The 16,914-nt window shown below is 45.1% G+C and overlaps 2 long non-coding RNA genes across 2 annotated transcripts; one reads left to right on the top strand and one right to left on the bottom strand.

Annotated features, from left to right (window-relative positions):
• Positions 1 to 2,715: 2,715 nt before the first annotated feature.
• Positions 2,716 to 9,037, bottom strand: LOC108353187 (DNA-directed RNA polymerase II subunit GRINL1A pseudogene). The gene is made up of 2 exons (XR_010060107.1): positions 8,832 to 9,037; positions 2,716 to 3,426 (listed from the first exon to the last, which is right to left on the bottom strand). It is a non-coding gene; the product is annotated as a DNA-directed RNA polymerase II subunit GRINL1A pseudogene (long non-coding RNA).
• Positions 2,951 to 4,105, top strand: LOC134483285 (uncharacterized). Its single transcript, XR_010060105.1, has 3 exons — positions 2,951 to 3,051; positions 3,773 to 3,878; positions 3,996 to 4,105. It is a non-coding gene; the product is annotated as an uncharacterized LOC134483285 (long non-coding RNA).
• Positions 9,038 to 16,914: the final 7,877 nt, after the last annotated feature.

Below are 16,914 nucleotides of genomic sequence, written 5' to 3'. Positions count from 1 at the left end.
ACACCATCAGGAGTCATGGAGGGTCCACCTTTTCTGAGTTTAGACAGGGCAGCAATGTATTTCACTATCATTGCTTCTTTAAATACAGTGGATATCTGACAGTAGGAACAGGGGGAGAATTGTGCTCCAGGCAATAACCTTATGTTCTTAGACCTCCTCTGATTTCTTCTAACTGGAAGGGTCATCGTTAGCTTTATATATTAGAGGTTGTGTGTTACAAACATGTTTCTAAAATACCAAAACTGTTTGGAACATGTGGACCAAGATTCAGCCTGTAACCTACTGGAACTTCTCGGGCATTTGGTATTTCAAATAGGGGAACTGATAAGTCTGTTGACCATGTCCTCCATGGAAATGTGTTTTTATCCAAAGTTGTTGGCCTAGACTATCAGGGTAGGACATCTGAGTGTCTCCAATCACTCAAGTCTTGTGGGTGGTGAATTTATCATCTGAGTTCTGAAACCACAGGGGTGAGGAAACCAAGCTGTACCCTGTTCAGCTGATGATAATCCTGGAGTAGCCATCTCCGTGGTACATGTGAGCACGTGATGTCCGGCATAGGGAACACCTGGCTGCTTACATCTCTTGGTCTCTATAGAGTAGTGGGAGAACTGAGATCCACTGAGGAGGCCTCTTAAGCATAGACCAATCGCCTAGCAGTGACACTGGGTTCCAGGCTTGTTCTCCTGTTTAGGCCTCACTGTGGTCTATGTACACTCTATGCATTCTCCCCATGCAGGTTCACTTGTGTTCTTCTACCTACAGACGCTGGGAGAGAAACATCATCCCCTGGCACTGAACTAAGCGAGAATCAGGCCAAGACGGAAAATGAGAGGCTGATTGAAGAGCTGCAGCTCATTACCGAGGAGAGAAATGACCTGAGAGATCGCCTGAGGTTTCTGACAAAGAGATCCATGAAGAACAGGTATGAATCGCTCCAAATGCTCTTGTTTCATTCCTGGGTCTGCAAGGTCACCTTAATCTTATCCTATTAAGGTTTTGGGTTCTAGAAAGCTGTGCCTCCCTAACCACCCTGTGCTAAACCTCACCTCCCATATAGAGGAGATTCAGAACCTTGACCCTTCCTGAGGAGCGAGATGGAAAATGGACTCATCTGCTTCCATTTATTGAAAAGCAGATCTTGTGGTCTGAATGAAGAATTCAGGGATAAAGTCAGGGAGAGTGAGTGTCTAGTGTGCATTTGCAAAGCCCTTGACAGATGGTGGCTTTGCAAGATTGTAATTGCAGTGAGTTTACGGTGAGTCTCTGTACTTGCTAGGCAGGGGACTGAGTGCTGGAAGATCCACGCAGCAGCCTGAGGGGCCTGGTACCAAACTGTTCATCTCAATGCTTGACTAGAAGGTCTCAGGCTCAGGCCTGTTTGTTATTGTCTGTGTGTCTTGCCCTCTGAGACAGCAATGGTGGATGCATTTCTCCTGGTTTTCACAGTACTCTCTGTTTCCATATTTCTCTTTCTCTTTCTCTGACTCTGTTTTTACATTTCTCTTTTTTTGTGGGTATTTTTCCGTCTGCGAGTCTGTATGTGCATACATCCAAATGCATATGGACAACTTTTATATGTTTATATTTCCCTCCACACTTGGAATCTAGGTGTCTATGTCTTGGCCTGAGTATTTACCTGTAACACTTTCATGGTGATGTGAATGCTTTGTTCTGGGAGCCCCACTGTCAACAGCACAGTTCTTTGACTATGTGGCCACGTTTGCCTGTTTATTTGTATTCCTTGTGCAGATTATAATTTTGTGTTGATATAAGGTCTGTTATCAAAACAGGAGAAAAGAAATCACAGGTTTCTGGGTGTGTTGGGGTGGGGGAGCATGGAGAGGTGTGGCCTAGGCTCTCGATAGCTTAACTGGCTTGACTGCAGATTTCCTCTTGATTGAACAAAGGGAGCCAGGGAACCCTCCATCTGGATGCTGAGATTCTGGTGTCCTGGACGCAGAAAAACACGTTTCTGAAGCTGAAGAAGATCCAATATGTAGAATTCAGAAGGTGTCCTTCCAGGACTGGGGTAGTACAGGACCCACCCTGAGCTCATATATTCCTAAATGCTGATGTTCATTGGATTCTATCATTTGGGGCCAGGCCACACTTCAGGCCAAATCCATATTATGAAGACCTGGAGAGAATGGAGGAGGCAGTCATGTCAATTCTGCACAACTTAGAGATGGAGAACACTGAAATCCATGAGAACAACCATAAGCTGAAGAAGGAGATTACCTTCTCTAGGTAAGTCCTGGTCAGAAATGCTATCACCTGTGGAATGGCCATTTCTGACTTTCTTTGTTCTGGATTGGACGGTCTTCAGCTCTGGTTCTATCTCTTGTGCTGTTTACACATCAGTGTGCCAGGGTCATTAGGACTCAGTTTTCAGTTCCATAAAAGACTGTTACTCATCCCAGAATTGTCTAGGCATCTTCAGAAGGCTCTAGATAGAACAGCACTGATTGAAGTCAGCAGAAGGTTATTAGGCTGACCTGGACCTATGGTGTCATACCAGGTTTTACAAAACTCAGTGTGTGGACCACATGGTTAGCATGACCTTCTCTTGGTTCTACTGACCTCCTTTGAGGGTGTTGGCCCACTACTAATTGATGTTGCCCCCATGCATTGGGCTTTCATGGATAGTTGTAGATCCATGTTCTTTTTGAGAGATGTGGACACTAATTGGTGCTCGGGCCAAACAAATAATTTATTCTTCCCGGAATTTACTCTTTGTGGTTTGTGCAGCAGCCTTATATGTATCGAAATGAATTCTATTAAGTCTTCATGGGTATCTGGGTCCTGGTGGAGTTAGTGGCACTCGGGAGTGGGAATGGGAGAAAGGGGCAGCATGGTCTTACTATGCAGACTGTATTTCCAGAAACCTGCTCAGCCAGCTCCTGATGGAGAACACATGTAGGAAGAAGTTGTTCCCACTGAAGCAGGAGAGCAAGGAGGTACATCTTGATTGTGCACTGAACCAGAAATATTTGGTTGACTTCAACAAGAAAGATAAAGACCAGCAACGTCCAGACCCAGCATCATCTGGTAGGGTTGAGCAGCTGTGTTAGCTTAAAAATATCTGCTAAAGTTTGCCAATTTGATACATCTTTGCTCTCTCCTACCACCTTTCTAATTTACACTCACAACCAGCCAACCACCTCATGTAATGGAATTGTTCATTGCTCTGCCTATGCACAAGTATTCTGGGAAGCCAACCACTTTTCAGAAACTGAATTATTTTGCAAGTATATTTGTCTGCTCTTTTTGAAGCTGCAGTCTAGAAATGGTGACAGATTAATAACATACCTCATTATTGCATATCCACGTGATAGATTGGATGCTCTGTAGAGTTTTGAACAAGTTCTTGGTTCTTTGACAAATGACACTCTGTGGTCATGTGACTTCTTGTGTAGGAAGCACCTTTGCGGGATAAGAACAAAGTGCAAATGTCAAATTAGAACTTGTCATTGGTTTTAACCTTGGTGACATATGGACATCTACTTTCTTCCTGCAACCCAATGAGGTTCCTTCCATTGCCCTGTTCTTGGTTTGCACTGGTATAAGTCTGGGTCCCATATTGGCAGCCCACATTACTTTGAGGCTCTCTGGAGATTTTGCCCTTCCCAAAGAGTTAGCAACAATGATATCAGTTAAAAGGTCCATGTTGACTGTCCAATAGAACTGAGATGGTAGAAGGCAGCCTTCCGACAGCTGCCTTGCATTTCACCACCAAATCAGTGTCTGAAAAACTGCCTTCCTCTCCCAGGTCTCAGAAAGTGCAAGAGAGCTGGAATTGGACACACACCAGTAAGAGAGCTTCCTGAAGAATAAGTTGCTTTCTCAGGAGTCCCTGATGACAAACATCCTGAATGGTAACCAATTTTTTGGATGAGTATTCTTCCTCAGAGTTAATTTGTCATTGCTTAGAGACCCTAAATTTATATAACACTAAGCCAGCCTGACTGATTGAGGTCTTACTTTCTTCTCAGAAAACAGCACTTGAGAGACAACTTGGGGGACCTCCTTTCATTATGTGTGCAAGAGGAGAAACAGCAATACATCTGTGCTTCCAAATGTTCGTTAAGAATGTGATGTTTAGAAATATTTTTGTTATGATTTTAATTGAAATTTTCTTTTTGTTGTTTCATATTTATATGTTCTTGTTACTGTTTTTATCTTTTCAAATATTTTTAAATATTTTAATTTATTTGTTTTAATCCTGTTTTGTTGTAAAAATGAATTCCTTATGAATAAAAATTGAATTCTATCTCTTGACTCTTAAGACCATTATTCTAACTCAAGGGTTCTGTCCCCTCCTGTGGACTTAGAACGGACAGCTACAGATGGATCTCTGCATGTTCCATGGATCCTGGGCTAATAAGTGAATTCAAAGTCACCAAGGGGTACCCAGTGTGACAGTGTCTTTTGTGTGGATAATGTGGCTGTTTCTCCGACACACACTTTATGAAGTAATCACTGACATGCTTTACCCAATTGTTAGAGTCCATGTGGTTCTTCTGAGAGAGCAGCAGATGCTCTACCCTGTGAGTCATCACCACAGCTCCTGCAGGTGTTTTGTCCTTCCACATCATGTACTGTATTAGGTGGACAGGATCACCTCCAATTAAATAGAGAGATCTCAGGAGATGAGTATTCACAGGAAATTTACTGAGCTGTGCATGCTCAATGTGTTAGCTTGCCAGCCATCCCTACAGGGCTCTGGTGTTCCCACTCCTCATTGTGGGTCAGGATCATCCTCCAGTACCACTTAGTGTCCATATTAGAGCAGATCTTTCACCTATTATCAATGATAACCATATGTATTCTGCACATCTGACAAAATACAGAATAGAAACTAGCTTCCTGTTGGCCAGATTGGCATAATGAGTTTTTTGATTGTTAGCATGAAAATTATTTTAATCTAAGCAGTTTAGGGAAGAACCTCAAGGACACCCATAGTGAATGCAGCCTGCAGCTGTGAACACAGGTTTCTGTTGGAGAGCAGGCCTGTGCAGGCCCAGAACCTAGGTGGGACAGTTCAAGCTACCCTTTTTCCATGGCCAATCTGGGATCATATTGAGAATGTATTTTTTCCAGGTGACTGATTTCCAATTTATGGAATTGATCTAACTTGCTGAGAGTGGAGGTGACTCAGAGAGTTAATGTACAGAAGGAATAATCCAGAATGTCCACAAAAGCTTGCTGTCACCGCAGGGCTTTTAAAAGCTCAGCAGCTAGAGAAGCAATGTAGTATTTGGTTATTCTCATGCTTGGGTCTAGTCATTCATTATAAGCTGACCATGACACAAAAAGAGCCATCTGTGTCACAATAGAAGCTAGTTGTAACTAGATTCACCCCACACTATTACATCACTACCGTATTTGAGGTTCTCAGTTACTATCTAAGAACCTGGAAGAGGCCTGGGTCTTGCTACACAAAGTCATAATTTATGTCTTCATGACACTGTGTGCTTTGTTCTGTTGATGCTACCATTGGCATACAACACCTTGGATACTTTGTGCTGACATCTGTGACATGAGACAATAGTTCATGCCATCCTAACCTGCATAAACTGTCCTTAGAGTACGGTGTAGTCAGAGGGGTCTTTTTTTTCTCTCTGAATTTTCAAAATATTTCCAGTCTTCAGACAAGTCTTCAGCCATTGTCCAGTGCCTGTCTTGAGATGTCCACATTGTCTCCTGGGAGTATTCATCCAGCCTGCTCTGTAATTTTGTAGAAGATTAATAGGGTTCCAGCCCTAGGATTTAATTCAGTGTGATTGTACTTTCCAAACATGCTCAAAGCCCTACATTCCACCATAGCCTGTGTGCTTTAGAGAAAGAAAATAAAGAAACACATTGCACTTGCAATTTCTCCTCCAACAAAAGGAGAGCCTGCATAGGGCCTTTAAGTAACTCTAAGTCCCAGCTTCTGCATAACTCCCTCCATCGACTCCATTATTGGTGTATTTTCATTACTGCTCACTTTATTTTTGGTGTGCAAAGAATGTGTACCATGTCAGTAAAGTGTGTGTGTGTGTGTGTGTGTGTGTGTGTGTGTGTGTGTGTGAGAGAGAGAGTGAGAGAGAGAGAGAGAGAGAGAGAGAGAGAGAGAGAGAGTTTGTGTTTGTTTGTGTTTCTGTGCAGGTGTTTGTGTATGTTCATCCATGAACTCACTATCAATTTTCATAAAATGACTTAGAAGACTGTAATGAAAACTGTCGAGGTGCATGCAGACGTGTGTTACTAGTGTCCCACGGCACCTGGCAGGTAACACTGAAATGGTGATCTACTATAATACAGCCTAAAAACAGGCTGTGGATGGTTTACACAGAGATTGTGACGTCATCACCACTAGAGAGAGCAGCAAAAGCTTCATTTATCACATGCTGCTGTTACCAAGATGAGGCAAAGCCTTATCCTACAGAGAGTCTGGTATGATTTGATGGCAGGAAATAAACTTAGTACTAAAATCATTCAATTACAAATGAAGAGGATAATACAAAGAGTCATAGGAAGCAAGAGCTGTTTTTTGAGGAGATCCATAAGAGAAACAACCCCTTTCTGAAACTAAGTACACACCACAGTGTCAATACCTAAATTATCAAATCAGAAATGAAAAGGGGGATGAAGCAATAGACATGTGAGTGAATTCAACAATCATTAGGGCTTCTTCAGAGTCCTTTACTACAGAAAAGTGAAAAATCTATTTGATATTGGTAATTTTTCTACACAGATAACAAATACCAAGTTAAATCCAAATGTGGGATTTAACTCATAAGATTATTCTCATAAGAAAATAGATAGTATTTAAACGATGCCACTACAAAAATTAAAAAATATATATGAGGGCCACTAGGCTTTAATGCAGCCTTTCTACCAGACGTTTAATGACGACCTAATAACAATAGTGCTTCAATTATTCCTCTGATTTGAAAGAGAAGGAACATTGCCAAACCCCTTCTCTGAGTTTCTCTTTTTACCTAGAATTCCTGAGTCTGTTGCTTCTTCCATTGTCACCCCATCAATAGAGCTGCAGGGCGAGTCTGTCCAGCCCCAGAGGGTATCTGCCAGCTGACAGGGCTGGGTTTTGCTCTGCTTGCCCCTGCTCCTGCCCCCGCCCCTGCTCTTGCCCCTGCCCACGCCCCCGCCTCACACCCGCACTCGACTTCGCCTCCGACCCATCCCCCCCTCCCAGCCCCACCACCGCCCTCGACTCAGACCCGTCCCAACCCCCGCCCCCAGCCTGCCCCCGCCCCGACCCCCCCACACCCGTTCTCTCCTTCCCCCCCTCCCCCCCCCCGGCCTCCGCCCTCGCCGCCGCTGCTTGCGTTGCTACCATTCCGTCTTCGACTCCCCTGTCGACCCCACCGCCACTGCTGCTACCTTCTCCCACTTCTTCAGCCCAAGACTTTTGAGATCCCGGCTTGCAGCACTCTGCACTAGGAGGCTAACGGAGGTGAGGAGAGCCTAAGGGACAGACCCCAGGCCTGGCCCCAGAGACTTGTGTCTCCCCCCTCCCCCAAAGTGCTTTCCCGCAGTTCTCCATTCTGGGTTCAGTTTGTGGGGACCCCAGCAGGTGGCAGGCTTTGCTGATCCTCAGGTGTGAGTCTGGGACAGTGGTGGGACTTATGGTTGAGGGAAGTCTTTCAGGGAAATGCAGGCTTTTCTCTTGGACCATCTGGTGCCCTCCCTGGGTCACAGGACCTGTGGAAGTTGGGAAGCCACTTTTCGCTGTCCTGTGTGACTTTCCCTGCAGAGTGAGCTCTCCTGCAGGAGATACTCTCACATGCTTCTTTAAAAGCACCTGCTCCTCAGATCCAGATCAGTTGTGAAAACAGGCTTCTCCCTGTCAGTGTGCCAGCTCCCCCTCCCAGCTCAGAGCTGCCACACCTAAGGAGCCTCCAGCCCCAGTACTGGTTGGTTCCCATGGAGGAGTTAGAGCAAAGTGCCCCTCTGAGAAGTGACTCAGAACAGAAGGTTCCTACAACCCAATGAGGTCTCTTCCAGTTGCCCTGTTCTTGGTTTGCACTGGTATAATTCTGAGTCCCAGATTGGCAACCCACATTGCTGTGAGGGTTGCTGGAGATTTTGCCCTGCCCACAGAACAGAAGGTTCAGAAGAAAGGCCAGTTTGGCATAATGAATTCTTTTGATAGATGGCAACAAAATTATCTTAATCTAAGCAGTTTAGGGAGGAACCTCCAGAGCATCCATAGTGAATGCAGCCTGCAGCTGTGAACACAGGTTTCTTTTAGAGAGCAGGCCTGTGCAAGCCCAGGACCTAGGTGGGACAGTTCAAGCTGCCCTTTTTCCATGGCCAATCTGTGTTTGTATTGAGAAAGTATTTTTTTTCCAGTTGACTGATTTCCAACTTATGGAATGGAACTGACTTACTCAGAGTGGGGTTGACTCAGAGAGTTAAAGTACAGAAGGAATAATCCAGATGTCCACAAAAGCTTGCTGTCACCCCAGGGCTTTTAAAAGCTCAGCAGCTAGAGAAGCAATGTAGTATTTGGTTATTCTCATGCTTAGGTCTAGTCATTCATTATAAGCTGACCATGACACAAAAAGAGTCATCTGTGTCACAATAGAAACTAGTTGTAACTAGACTTATACCACATTATCACATTATTACTATATTTGAGGTTCTCAGGTATGATCTTAGAAACTAGAAGAGGCCTGGTTCTTGCTACATATAGTCATATTCTATATCTTCACAACACTGTGTGATTTGTTCTGTTAATGCTACCATTGGCATACAATACCTAGGATATTTTGTGCTGACATCTGTGACATGAGACAATAGTTCATGTCATCCCTTACCTGAATAAACTGTCCTTAGAGTACAGTGTAGTCGGAGGGGCCTTCTTTTCCTCTGAGATAGCAAAACATTTCCAGTCTTCATACAAGTCTGTCAGCCATTGTCCAGTGCCTGTCTTGAGATGTCCACATTGTCAGCTGAGAGTCTTCATCCAGCCTGCCCTGTAATTCTGTAGAACATTAATAGGGTTCCAGCCCTAGGAATTAATTCAGTGTTCCAGTACTTGCCAAATATGCTCAAAACCTAGTTTCCACCCTAGCTCTGTGTGCTATACAGAAAGAAAATAAAGAACCCCATTGCACTTGAAGTTTAGCCTCCAACAGAAGGAGAGCCTGCACAGGGCCTTTAAATAACTCTAAGCCCCAGCTTCCCCACAACCCCGTCCATCGATTCCTTTATTGGTGTGTTTTCATTAATACTCACTTTCTTCTTTGTGTGGAAAGAATGTGCACCATGTCAGTAAAGTGTGTGTGTGCATTTGTGTTTGTGCATGTTCATCCATGAACTCACTATAAATTTTCATAAAATCATTCAGAAGTCCCTAGTGAAAACTGTCGAGGTGCAGGCAGACTCATGTTACTACTGTCTCATGGCACCTTGCAGGGAGCACTGAAATCGTGGGCTACTTTAATACAGTCTAAAACAAGGCTGTGCATGGTTTTCAGTGAAATTGTGACGTCATCCCCACTACAGAGAGCAGCAAAAGCTTCATGTATCACATGTTGCTGTTACCAAGGTGAGGCAAAGCCTCATCCCATAGAGAGTCTGGTAGGATTTGATGGCAGGAAATAAACTCAGAACTAAAATCAATCAATTACAAACAAAGAGAATGATACAAAGAGCCAAGCAAAGCAAGAGCTGGCTTTTTTTTTTTTTTTTTTTTTTTTGAGAAGATCCACAAGACAGACAAACCACAGAGCCTATATCTAAAGTACCAAATCAGAAATGAAAAGGGGGATATAACAAAGGACACTGAGTGAATTCAACAATCATTAGGGCTTACTTCAGAGGCCTTTACTACAGAAAAGTGAAAAACCTATTTGATACTGGTGATTTTTCTAACAGATAACAAATACCAAGTTAAATACAGATCTGGGAAGGTAATGAATAATTCCCATAAGAAAATAGATACAGTCATTAAAGGCTGCCACTCCAAAAATTAAAAATAATAATAATCAGGGCCACATGGCTTTAATGGATCCTTTCTGCCAGACTTTTAATGAAGTGCTTCAATTATTCCACTGAATTGAGAGAGAAGGAACGTTGCCAAACGCCTTCCCTGAGTTTCTCCTTTTACCTAGAATTCCTGAGTCTGTTGCTTCTTCCTTTGTCACCCCATCAATAGAACCATTTAAAATGGGATGTAATCGATGTCTGGAGCCTCATTCTTTCCCTTGACCTCCATGCGGTGTCCAGAAGTCACGCCTGTTCTCATGGACATGGATTCATCTCTTTTTGCTGCAGCAAGAGGAAAGCCAGCAGAGGAGGCAGGAGCTTACAAAGAATCAGTAGGATTGAGCGAACTAACCCAATCACAGAAAGACATACATGGTATGCACTCATTGATAAGTGGCTATTAGCCCAAATGCTTGAATTACCCTAGATCCCTAGAACAAACGAAACTCAAGACGGATGATCAAAATGTGAATGCTTCACTCCTTCTTTAAATGAGGAAAAAGAATACCCTTGGCAGGGAAGGGAGAGGCAAAGATTAAAACAGAGACTGAAGGAACACCCATTCAGAGCCTGTCCCACATTTGGCCCATACATATACAGCCACCCAATTGGACTAGATGGATGAAGCAAAGAAGTGCAGACCGACAGGAGCCGGATGTAGATCGCTCCTGAGAGACACAGCCAGAATACAGCAAATACAGAGGCGAATGCCAGCAGCAAACCACTGAACTGAGAATAGGTCCCCTATTGAAGGAATCAGAGAAAGAACTGGAAGAGCTTGAAGGGGCTCGAGACCCCAAAAGTACAACAATGCCAAGCAACCAGAGCTTCCAGGGACTAAGCCACTACCTAAAGACTATACATGGACTGACCCTGGACTCTGACCCCATAGGTAGCAATGAATATCCTAGTAAGAGCACCAGTGGAAGGGGAAGCCCTGGGTCCTGCTAAGACTGAACCCCCAGTGAACTAGTCTATGGGGGGAGGGCGGCAATGGGGGGAGGGTTGGGAGGGGAACACCCATAAGGAAGGGGAGGGGGGAGGGGGATGTTTGCCCGGAAACCGGGAAAGGGAATAACACTCGAAATGTATATAAGAAATACTCAAGTTAATAAAAAAAAAAAAAAAAATCAGTAGGATTTCTAGAAAAGAAGCATCCAGATCTCCATTCTCAGAAAACCCCTGGCTTGCTCTCATGTGACTGGGTCCTCAGACACCAGCAGCCTTAGATGAGACCAAGGAAAGCTGTGCAGAGTCCTGGGTCCCCAGGTTCTTGACCTCCTGAGTGACAGCTGTAGACACATCCTCCAGGGAATCCTTACAGCTGGTGACATCTGGACAAGGTGAACCAGATGTCAAAATGAGACATGGGAGAGAAATCCTAGGCTGTTTGGAAGGAATCAGTCTCTGCTATTGCTTCTGTCTCTGTGTGCCCTGCTGCTATGATGTTCATGGGGAGCTCTCATGCCAGTGGGTCTCTTCCTAATGTGTTTGTTGTTGCAGATGTCCTGGATGTTCTGGACCCCATCAGAACTCAGCCGGTGCTCAGTCACGGAGGTCAGCACCTTCCTGTCCATCAGGTCATGAGACCTGAGACAGTTGAGGTAACGGCAGTTGGCCTGGGTGAAGTGCTCACAGACTTGGACTCTCTTGCATGGCTGTGGCTTCAAGCAGATCTGTTTGTGGCTGTCTCCTTTGTAGTAACTTTTGCAGGAGAAAAGCATCCCCCTGTACCAGGAAGAAGGCCGGCTCCTCTTGGTTAAGCCCAGAAAGCTCATGATTCTTCAGGACCTGGAAGCTCTGTTCCTAAAAACTTGGTGTGGATATTTGCAGAGGTTTCTCTGGGATTTTGCACAATGACTCTGTCCCAGAAGTTTGAGCTTGCAGAGGCTTGGGCAATCTGTTGCATGGTCCCTGGATGCACTTGAGATTGAAGCCACAGGCTTCAGTAGTAGCCGCCACCTACAGCGTGATCCCTGCCTGATCTCCAGTCTCCAATAGGAATAAGCAGTCTTGCCCAGCAGCTCATAGAGCTCTGCCTCTGGAGCCTGACCTACTCTGCAGTTCCTTTAAGGTCATGCAGCCCCTGTGGGTCCACAGGATCTTGGTGATGAAACAGTCTGCCCCAGGATCCCCCATGGTGCACTATGGCTGCAGCTGCTCAGGCTTGTGAGCTGGACTCTGCTTCGTGGAGAAAGGAAACTGGAAAAGGGGATAACACATGAAATGGAAATGCAGAAAATAACCAGTAAAAATTAAAAGAATTAAAGTCATCATCTCAGGAGAATGAGTGGGAAGCCAGGTCCTTAAGCAGGCAGGTTCTCCACAACAATGCATGCTGGGTTCAAGACTGGACATGAGGTGCCCTGAGCTTGGGACTGCCAGGCTCCTACTGGGAAGAGAGCTTTCTTCTTCATTTCCGTAAGTCTCTCTAGTTTTCTTTTAAGGCTTTCATCTCATCATTGACTTTCCCAATGACCTTTTATGACAAGCCATTATGGTTAACAAGAATTAAGTAAGGGCTCATTGAGCTGTTGGTAGTTGGAGGTCTGGGGGAAGCCCTGGACAGAGAGATCTTGCCTGCCAGGGGTGGGATGTGCATGGTGGGAGGGACTAGTGGAGTGTCATTGGCCTCAGTATGCACAGGCTTGGGGCTGGTGCCTGGCTGCCTGGTGCGCCTCTGTGGCTAGTTGGCCTGGGTCCCAACGCAGATGCCCATGGTGGTTGCTGGCCAGTTGTGCTTGCTCTCCCTGTCCTCGGGTCTTCTGGCGGGGCTGACCACAGCCTTGAACATGGACAAAATGGGCCGGAAATCGGAGGATCATGGGAGCATCTTCAACTTCCCCCTCCCCAAGCACTGGCAGTTGCAGCTGGAGGACTAGCCACTGTGAGTTTCCCCACATCCAGGCAGGTGTTCTGCGCCACCAGGAGAGCAAGGGCAAGCACTGCTGCCACCAGTCCCACATGCGCAAGGCCTATTTGCTGACTGACAGGGCTTCACTTTGCTCTGCCTGGCTCTGCTTTGCCTTGCTCTGCCCTGTGGGCTCTCACTTCTTTGGCCAAAGACTGTTGAGATCCCAGCTTGCCTCACCTTTCAATAGGCACCTCTGTGAAGTGAGGAGAACCAAAGGGACAGAAGGCTGACCTGTCCCTGGAGACTTGTGTCTCCCCCTCCACCAAAGTGCTTTCCTCAGTTCTCCACTCTGGTTTTAGTTTGCAGGGATCCCAGCAGGTGGCAGGCTTTGCTGAGCCTCCCCTGTGAGAAGGGGACAGTGGTGGGACTTATGGTTGTGGGAAGTCTTTCAGGGAGATGCAGGCTTTCTCAAACTCTCCGACCATCCATCCAGTGCCCTCCCTGGTTCCCATTCCCTGTGTTTGTTGCGAAGTCACTTTTCACTGTCCTGTGTGACTTTCCCTGCAGACTGGGCTCTCCTGCAGGAGATACTCTCACATGCTTCTTTAAAAGCCCCTGTTCCTCAGATCTAGATCAGCTGTGAAAACAGGCTTCTCCATGCCAGGGTGAGAGCTACCCCTCCCAGCTCAGAGCTGCAACACCATAGGATCCTCAGGCCCCAGTGCTGGGTGGGTCCCATGGAAGAGTTAGAGGAAAGCTTCCCTTCTGAGAAGTGACTTAACACAGAAGGTTCACAAGTGACAGTCAACCCCCAAGTATTTCTTCCAGGAGAAAGCACTCAGCTCTCCCCTTTAAACAGTTTAGGCTCCCACATGGCCCAGTTTTGTGATTGGGGAAGATTTTCTGGAGCTTAGTTGGCCAGTCAGAGTGGGGCTACATTCTTTTTTTTTTTTTTCTTTATTAACTTGAGTATTTCTTATTTACATTTTGATTGTATTCTCTTTCCTGGTTTCCGGGCCAACATCCTCCTAACCCCCCCTCTTCTATATGGCTGTTCCCCTCCCCATCCTCCCTCCATTACCACCCTCCCCCCAACAATCACGTTCACTGGGGGTTCAGTCTTGGCAGGACCAAGGGCTTCCCCTTCCACTGGTGCTCTTACTAGGATATTCATTGCTACCTATGAGGTCAGAGTCCAGGGTCAGTCCATGTATAGTCTTTGGGTAGTGGCTTAGTCCCTGGAAGCTCTGGTTGCTTGGCATTGTTGTTCATATGGGGTCTCGGGCCCCTTCAAGCTCTTCCAGTCCTTTCTCTGATTCCTTCAACAGGGGTCCGGTTCTCAGTTCAGTGGTTTAATGATGGCATTCGCCTCTGTATTTGCCGTATTCTGGCTGTGTTTCTCAGGAGAGATCTACATCCAATTCCTGTCGGCCTGTACTTCTTTGCTTCATCCATCTTATCTAATTGGATGGCTGTATATGTATGGGCCACATGTGGGGCAGGCTCTGAATGGGTGTTCCTTCTGCCTCTGTTTTAATCTTTGCCTCTCTATTCCCTGCCAAGGGTATTCTTGTTCCCCTTTTAAAGAAGGAGTGAAGCATTCGCTTTTTGGTCATCCTTCTTGATTTTCATGTGTTCTGTGCATCTAGGGTAATTCAAGCATTTGGGCTAATATCCACTTATCAATGAGTGCATACCATGTGTGTTTTTCTGTGATTGGGTTACCTCACTCTGGATGATATTTTCCAGTTCCATCCATTTGCCTATGAATTTCATAAAATCATTGTTTTTGATAGCCGAGTAATATTCCATTGTGTAGATGTACCACATTTTCTGTATCCATTCCTCTGTTGGGTTCTTTCCAGCTTCTGGCTATTATAAATAAGGCTGCTATGAACATAGTGGAGCACGTGTCTTTTTTATATGTTAGGGCATCTTTTGGGTATATGCCCAAGAGTGGTATAGCTCGGTCCTCAGGTAGTTCAATGTCCAATTTTCTGAGAAACCTCCAACTGATTTCCAGAATGGTTGTACCAGTCTGCCTCCCACCAACAATGGAGGAGTGTTCCTCTTTCTCCACATCCTGGCCAGCATTTGCTGTCACCTGAGTTTTTGATCTTAGCCATTCTCACTGCTGTGAGGTGAAATCTCAGGGTTGTTTTGATTTGCATTTCCTTTATGACTAAAGATGTTGAACATTTCTTTCGGTGTTTCTCAGCCATTCGGCATTGCTCTGCTGTGAATTCTTTGTTTGCCTCTGAACTCCATTTTTTAATAGGGTTATTTTACTCCCTGCGGTCTAACTTCTTGAGTTCTGTGTATATTTTGGATATAAGCCCTCTATCTGTTGTAGAATTGGTAAAGATCTTTTCCCAAGCTGTTGGTGGGGCTACATTCTTAATCCATACTCATTCACACAACAGAACATCTTCCTCCCCACCCACGAGGCCTTGACTTGAACCCAGGTCCTTCCAGGACCAACAGACCTGAGAGAACAGATTGCAGCACAAGAGAGAAAAGAAGCCAGAATAGTTTAAACTGGAGAAAACCCCCATATAGGCCATTTACCAACTTTAGGTGTTGTGCATATTGTGGACTTCAGAATCTTAAGGTCAGATTTTTCTGATTACACCTTATAGGTGAAGCTGAAGTCTACTGAGGGTGGGATCATCCCAGGCAGGGAGGGGATCTGACTCTGCAGGCCTGGCCACCCTCTGCATTCTCCCAAAAATAATTTTTAGTCAGCTGTAAATCTGAAGTGAAATTTGTTTTTTGTCAACTCAAACGGTTGACATTTCAAGTCTCACACACCATGTGAGAGACACACATTTATCCACAGGGGATTTGAACTTACTTCTATAGAAATGACTGTGGGCCAACAGAGGGAAAGCATTCTTGCCTTTAGCATTCTGTCTGTATCAGAGACTACATGGACTGGCTTCCTGGACAGACATGTCCAAGCAGACAGACATTGTAATGAGGGAAAACTTAGGCAAGAAATGACCTGGGGACAGTGATTTCAGATTGTGCCTTTAGCCAGGAATCTCTGTTGTCATTAAGGCAAGCAGTCTTGGGCCTGCCAAAACTTGTCAGTATTTCAGGGCTCTTACAACTGCTCCAGGTACTTCTGAGGTGAAAGCCTTTCATTAAAAAAAAAAGTTTATAGAGCAATATTTCTCAACCTGTGGGTGGCAACTGCTTCACAGAGATTGCATATCAGATACCTTGTACATTATGACTCATAAGAGTAGCAATATTATTTATGAAGTAGCAATGAAATAATTTTATGGAGGGGATCATCACAGTATGAAGAGCTGTATTAAAGGGTTGCAGCAGTAGGACTGTTGAGAACCACTGCCATAGAAGCTGACATATGGGAGCAGACTCCTCAGCTGAGTAGAAACCAAGACAAGTGATACTGTGTCCCACCCTAGAACCCAGAGATAGAATCTATCCCAGGAGTCTGTGGGTCACCTTGTCTTAAATTCTTCCAGGGTCAAGAATAGCATTGATCATCTCAGCAGAGTCAGCTTGCACAGCCCACATCAGGCCCATGGCTTCCCTGTACAGAGAAGGATGTGGGTCTAAGTGACAGCCAGTGAGACTGAGGGGACCCTGATACTCATTTGCTTTGAGCTGTGGTTTCTTCACCTGTAAAATGGACGTGTTTCTGCTGAATTGGGTTGTTGTGGAGATTAACAGAACATACAACCTGCTCAGTGTCTGCCTGGCATGGACCCTGCTGGTTAAATGGAAGCTGTCGATGGTGATGCATTTAAAAGTAGAATCTCGAGCCCCATAGTGTTAGATGCCGGGTGCCAGACAGGGGTTGTAAGCATTTTGTGAATCTAAGACCACCTCAAATTAAAACCAAAGGCTCTTGTTTTAAATTTAAAAAAATAATCAAGTATAAATTACCAATATGAAATAATCATAATCAGAAATGAGCTAATTCCTGAAAGTCATTTAGTTTTTCATTCTCTGCTTCTATTTTCAAGGCATCTAGAGTAGCACAGTACGAGATCCTAAGGCCTTCTATTATGGTGCTACCCATT

The sequence above is a fragment of the Rattus norvegicus genome, chromosome 19, assembly GCF_036323735.1.
Source record: "Rattus norvegicus strain BN/NHsdMcwi chromosome 19, GRCr8, whole genome shotgun sequence".
NCBI lineage: Eukaryota > Metazoa > Chordata > Mammalia > Rodentia > Muridae > Rattus > Rattus norvegicus.
The sequence above is the reverse complement of the archived record's forward strand: the minus strand, read 5'-3'. Positions and strand labels throughout refer to the sequence as shown.